Raw genomic sequence first — 6,000 nt, 5'->3', positions numbered from 1 at the left:
GTGGGATTAACATGCTCAAAATGTCCGACAACTTTAGATTAGCTAACAAGCCAAGATACTGATGTTATCAGACATTTGGAAACGTTAATACATTAACGTTCATACAAACGATGATCAGGATTCAAGTGTACAGGACCATTTCTCATAAACATGAGCCTTACTTTTTTTTAAATAAAACTTGTGAGGGCTTAACTTCATCTGTAGTCGCAGGAGCCTGAGCACACCCAGGCGGGCGAGCAGATCTTACACCCACACCAGCAGGGGTCTGAGCACACCCAGGCGGGCGAGCAGATTTTACACCCACAGCAGCAGTGTAGATGGGCAAGCTTAACTAGAATGAACCAACAGCAGTGCATTGGTTTTGCACTATTTGCCTATCTAAGATGAAGGCAGTATTGTCTGTCTCCTGTGTCACCTTGAGCTAAATCATTTTTAAAGTAGCAGTTACAGAAAGGAAGCATAACCAATCAATAACTAATCCAGAATAATTTGGAAAACTTTGAAAAAGGTGACCCAGCATTTGTAAAATACTACGCTGTGATTGGAGCCGCTCCACCAGGGTTTTACAAACATGATGTCTGTTTTTAGGGATGAGGAGAAGAGTCGTCACAAATCAGTAATCAATATTATATTATTACATTATTTAGTATCACCGTTGAAAATGAGCAAACATGTTTCAGCTCTATAACTTTGTCCTATGAGGCGAGTCAGCTGCAACAAAGTATAGCATTACTGTTTGCCCCAAGTGGCTAATGCAAGACATGCAAGTAGTCGGACTATACTGACTATATCATACACAGGTCATTGCTGTGAGAGATTATTTAACCATTATGCTGGAAAAGACTTGTGATTGACAAAAACAAGGACTACCTACAACCAATAACCCAACCAACAAGGCACTGAGAAACTATAAGAACTAGACACATCAACCAAGTTACTAGAAGTGTGATCTCTCGAGACAGACTTTCGACTTGCATCGAAAATCTGTCGGCAAGCTCTGTGAAAAGGGGTGTAACAGCGCTCGCACACATGCTGCGCTTCACCCGATCAAAATGAAGTGAAGGTGACTGGTGTGTAGTCAAAACGTACCATTTTCAGCGTATAGCAAGTTGGTACATGCTACTAGCAACGAGCTAGAGTTGTTATTGTTGTTTCATAGCGACGGACAGATTTGAGAGCAACACGCAGAGAGCGGAAAATAAATCCATGAATGGGCAGAGCCGGTCGGTTGGAGCCAATGACAGAGCTTGCAGGGAGCGGAAAGGGATTTTCTTCCGCTGCCGACCGCTCCTCTTGAGTTCCTGTTGCACCACAATGAAACGGGGCTGCTGCCCCCAGAGGTTCGAGAAAAAAAATGTTTTTTTTTGTTTAACCGATGGGTTCCCAGATTGCTAGAAGTGTGAATGCAGGTGACAAACGAGGAAATGAGGAGACAGACTGGTTAGCATTTCAGTTGATCTGTTGTAGAAAATGAACCGACTTCTGTCGACTGGTGTGTCAAGTTTCAGATACCACTGAAGTACAGTCTGCCCACCTGCTACCATTCAAACCTTCTATTACAGTAACACTGGGGCAGATCTGTTACCTTGGATTAATACTGTAACGCTAGGTGCTGTTATTATTATTCTGCTACAAAATAAATATGACAAATTGTATAAAAATATACACCTAGAAGATCAGCTGGGACAGAGGGGGGGATAGAGGGAACAGACAGGTGAGAAGGGAGGGGGGGGGGTTTGGCCTCATTAAAACCATCTGATCACATGACCACTCATTCTGTTTCGCTCCAGGGATCAATCTGGACACCCCCCCCCCCCAGCGATGTATGCTGCATTCATGTGCTCCTCGGATGGTCAGATTTTCTGAGTTGGCAAGTCGTTCTTCCGACATCGGTGTGTTCATGTGATTGTGGTGTTGTAATGATCGGAATGTGGAAACAAAATCAGGGTTATTTTCAGTTTCCGAGTTGTTCCAACTTGAGCGTCTGTTCACATGAAGTTTCCCAGTTGTGATCTCATTTTTCTTTTCACCACATGAATGGAGCATTACAGAAATTTGAATGTAACCGGGCCAATCAGGGACCTCTGTCAAAGTTGACAATCGAGCTCTGCACCTGCCCTATTCAGGCTTAATTGGCAAAACAGTAATGGCATCTCCCGAAGCAACGTGCGGTAACATCAACGTTAGTAGAGTAAATAGAGCCATAAGTGCAATTAATCACCAACAACAGTGAAACAAGAGGAAGAGTATGCAACAGTGGAGTTTTTGGCGGAAAAAAAGATTTTGCGGTTCTTCTTCTACTCCCACCCAGTGAAATCGATGTGAGCGGCTGGAAGTCCAGACTGATATGTAGAACGAAACACAATGTGAGATCACATGATCAGGATGTTGTTGCTTTTTTTTTACCAGACCAGGAGGATTTGGATGAGTGAGTTGACATGGATCTGCATGTGTGCACCAGGGAAAGAGTTTTCTTTTGCCCCTTTTGTTCTGATTTATTTGGGCATTTTGGTCCTTTTCAGCACAATGTTTTTAACTTTAAAATGATACATTTGCATTGCATATTGGTAATTTGTACCATTAAGATTTTTTGTTAATTTTTTGTTAAACAATTTATCTGTATTACCCTCTTCTCAACACAGTGCTTTGGGTATGCCTAATATTTTTGTTCCCTCATTTTTTATTTCATTGGCATTCATGAACGTGTTCATTTCTGACCCTGGTGTACACATGAGGTTCCTTTGTGTGTACTGTACTGTATGTGTGTACGTGCTTCATGGTAATGTATATGCATGTTGCTTTAAGTGTATGTATGTATGTACATACGTATGTACTGTATGTATGCATGAATGTATAATGGAAAAGTCCCCCGTCCTGCATCAATCCTGCACTAGTACTGCAACAGACAGTTTTGTGGACAGAATTGAATTCCCATATTATAACAGAAAACGTTAACCTTTCCCACTACAACTTGCCAAGCTATTCTTTCCATCTTCTGGCGGGTGAAAAGGGAGCAAAATGTGTATTCTCCAAGCAATTCCTCTCGGGGGTGGAGCAGCGAAGGGACCGGTAGCGCAGTGAGCATGCAGTAAAACGTAAGACTTCCATAAGGGCTACATGTGTAGTGTGTGTGTCTCTGAAGGCCTAGTCGTCACTCTCGAAGGTGTGCAGGTAGGTTTTGAGGGTCAGGACGTCAGTATAGGTGAGGTTGGTGGAGCGGTACAGGTCAAGGCCGGTCAGGAGCTCCACGTCTCGGACCCGGGCCGTGTGGAGCTTCAGCAGCTCCTCCACCCACTGCGACTCATCCTCAGCGCTCTGCAGAGACACCGCCACAAACAGGAAGTGGTTATTTAAGGATGTCGGAGGTGGGTACAGTTTTATTGTGATTGATAACGTGTATGTCGCGTGGAGCCCGCACCACTGTCATGCTAACCTAGCTAGCGAAGGTGCTAACGCTAGCATCAATGTTAGCGGTACTAACATTGTCCCAAATATTGCGTAGTTTCCAATACTGAGCCCTTATTCACATGCCAGTGCCTAAGTTTAAGCTCAAACAGAGCCTTCTTCAGCTGTGTCATTTCGGGTTCAACTGCTCCACAGCGCCGGATGTATCGGTTCGGTGCTCAGTGGTGCGAGGGTGTACGGCAGTTTACAATTTAGAGCGTTGGCTGCGCTTCCTTGAATATCGTGGATATAAGACTCGATCCAGTTGCTTTAGTCCTTTTTTTTAATCCTGTACACATTCATCTGCCCATTTATCAATGTGATCAAACGAAATTGGTGTGACGGAACTCAAACTTGTGGTCTACTGCTCCATGTTTAGACATGTTATAGGTTTAGATGAGAGCCTCTCTGGCTTTCCCAACCAGCTGGTGACGTCATCCCAAGATGGCCGCGCTGTGAATATGGTCTATAGGGTCCAGTTGTAATTGTTAGGAGTTGACCTCTGAGAAAAGGCCATGTGGCTTGCTCATGGACACATTGGCAGGAGCAGAGACAGCGAGATCAAACTCAGCCCTAACAGGACGCTCTCTCTCTACCCAAACCCGCTCCTCCCTTCTTTTTAGTTTCCTCGTTCTTTTTTTTGTGACCCCGGCACTCCCCCGGTGGTTGAGCACTCACGTTGCAGCTCTCGCTGTTGTCGGGCCGGTGCGGCAGCAGGAAGGAGAAGACCCTCAGAGGCCCGTCACACTCGTCCACCGTCCGGTTCAGCTCCACACAGCTGCTCACCACCGTGAAGAAGTGAGAGGGCAGGAGAGGACCATCTGCTGAGAGCCTATAAGAGAGAGAGAGAGGGAGAGAGAGAGAGAGAGAGAGAGAGAGGGAGAGAGAGAGAGAGAGGGAGAGAGGGAGAGAGAGAGGGAGAGAGAGGGAGAGAGAGAGAGAGAGAGAGAGAGAGAGAGAGAGAGAGAGAGAGATAGGGGGAGACATCTCATCTGTCATTATTATTGTGCTTGATGCTTTGGCAATATTGTCTTTGTTACATGTATGCCAATAAAGCGAATTGAATCCTATAATAAGAATCCAAAGTGTCTGAGTGAGTGAGTGAGTGAGTGAGTGAGTGAGTGAGTGAGTGAGTGAGCAGAATTGTGCTGGCCACAGCTATGCCTTTTTACGTGCAATTGCGCTGAATCCTTCAGGAAGTGTAAAGAGCACCCTTGGGGGTGACCTGACGGTATGGATGGGCAACGAATTTAAAATTTTCGAATAATCGTTTTTATTATCAAGATCGACTTTTATTATTGAAAGTCGAAAATAGTTTTTTATTATGTATAAAAATAAATATTTTTACCCGCGCGTGTCTCTTTAAGAATGACGCCATTTGTCCATGTGACGTTGCCGTAGGAGCTGCACACTGGAGCAGAGCAGCTCTGGGCTCAGCTGACAGCAATGCAGCACCCAGTAGCTCTAGAAACACTAGAAATGTAGTAGAAATGGTCTTAAACTGTCTATAACAGCAACACTCAGGCACAAGGAAAAGGTTTCAAGGCTTGTTACTGCATGAAGAAAAGCTGATATTCTGTCTATTGTTCCCTGAGCCATCACGGCACTACGCTAATGCTAACATTGCTAACGGCTAACGTAGGTCTGGCTGCCTATTGACAATAAAGCCTCTTCTAAACATGAAGTCTGGATCATGTCCGGCTAGCCAGAACAGGATATTTTCCGGTTTTACCTTTCTAGACATGAGGAGTCTGTGTTTAGAAACAGCTGGAAATGGTCCGTATTCTCTGCCGATAGCGAGTAGAGTGGGCGGGGGGAGGGGGTGCGGTAGGATGTATCGATAAAAAGAAATGTGATGTGGAAACAGCTTTAGCAAATCCGTAACCAAACTCGATTAAAAAACATGCACTTTTAACGGAAGATGCATTCCGACGCATTCAGGCGATAACGTGGGGTGGCAATGTGCCAGAAAAAGCGAGCGCTTTCCTTTGTTACATTGCCCAAAAGCCGGCAGTCAAAATAGTGGTCGCACCGTCGCACTCACATTACACTGTGGATGATTTTTACAAGTGGCATTCAAGTCTTATCTGACTAGTTTTCCATTTATTTCTCCCCAAAAAAGTTAGGCTATATGTCTCGATATAGGCTGATACAACTCTTGCATTTTCACATAGCCTACAAGACAGACAGGTCGGGAGGAAAAGAAACCATTCAAGCCGTTTGCAGCACTTGAGGAAACCGTGGGTTTGCTCGTTTAATTCGTTGATATAAGCGATTGCCCGAATGATTACTTAGTTAATAGGCTATGTTAGCGGGTACTTTAGCCTATGCAGTAGGCTAAAAGTAGTAGGCATCTCCTTGTTGCATTTTTAAACTGGCAGATGGGGGAGAAAAAAACGATTCAACTTTTACTTGTTTACTCACCTAATTTGGCTCTCTTCCAAATAATCCAGCCATGTACTGTAACTACATCCATTCATGAAATTATTAAATAGCACCGTGACATTAATGGTTTGTAAAGTGCCATTTAACCACCTGCCCAGTCAGACATGATCC

At 44.4% G+C, this 6,000-nt stretch overlaps 1 pseudogene across 1 annotated transcript in view; it reads right to left on the bottom strand.

Moving 5' to 3' along the window:
* Positions 1 to 3,135: 3,135 nt before the first annotated feature.
* LOC310785533 (autotaxin-like) overlaps positions 3,136 to 6,000 on the bottom strand; it is a 131,817-nt pseudogene continuing 128,952 nt past the window's right edge. The window contains exons 24-25 of the transcript XR_014554075.1: positions 4,123 to 4,276; positions 3,136 to 3,315 (exon numbers count right to left, since the gene is read on the bottom strand). The product of XR_014554075.1 is annotated as an autotaxin-like (transcript). The remainder of the gene's footprint in view (positions 3,316 to 4,122; positions 4,277 to 6,000) is intronic.

The sequence above is a fragment of the Poromitra crassiceps genome, assembly GCF_964638095.1.
Source record: "Poromitra crassiceps genome assembly, chromosome: 11".
Classification (NCBI taxonomy): Eukaryota; Metazoa; Chordata; class Actinopteri; order Beryciformes; family Melamphaidae; genus Poromitra; species Poromitra crassiceps.
The sequence above is the reverse complement of the archived record's forward strand: the minus strand, read 5'-3'. Positions and strand labels throughout refer to the sequence as shown.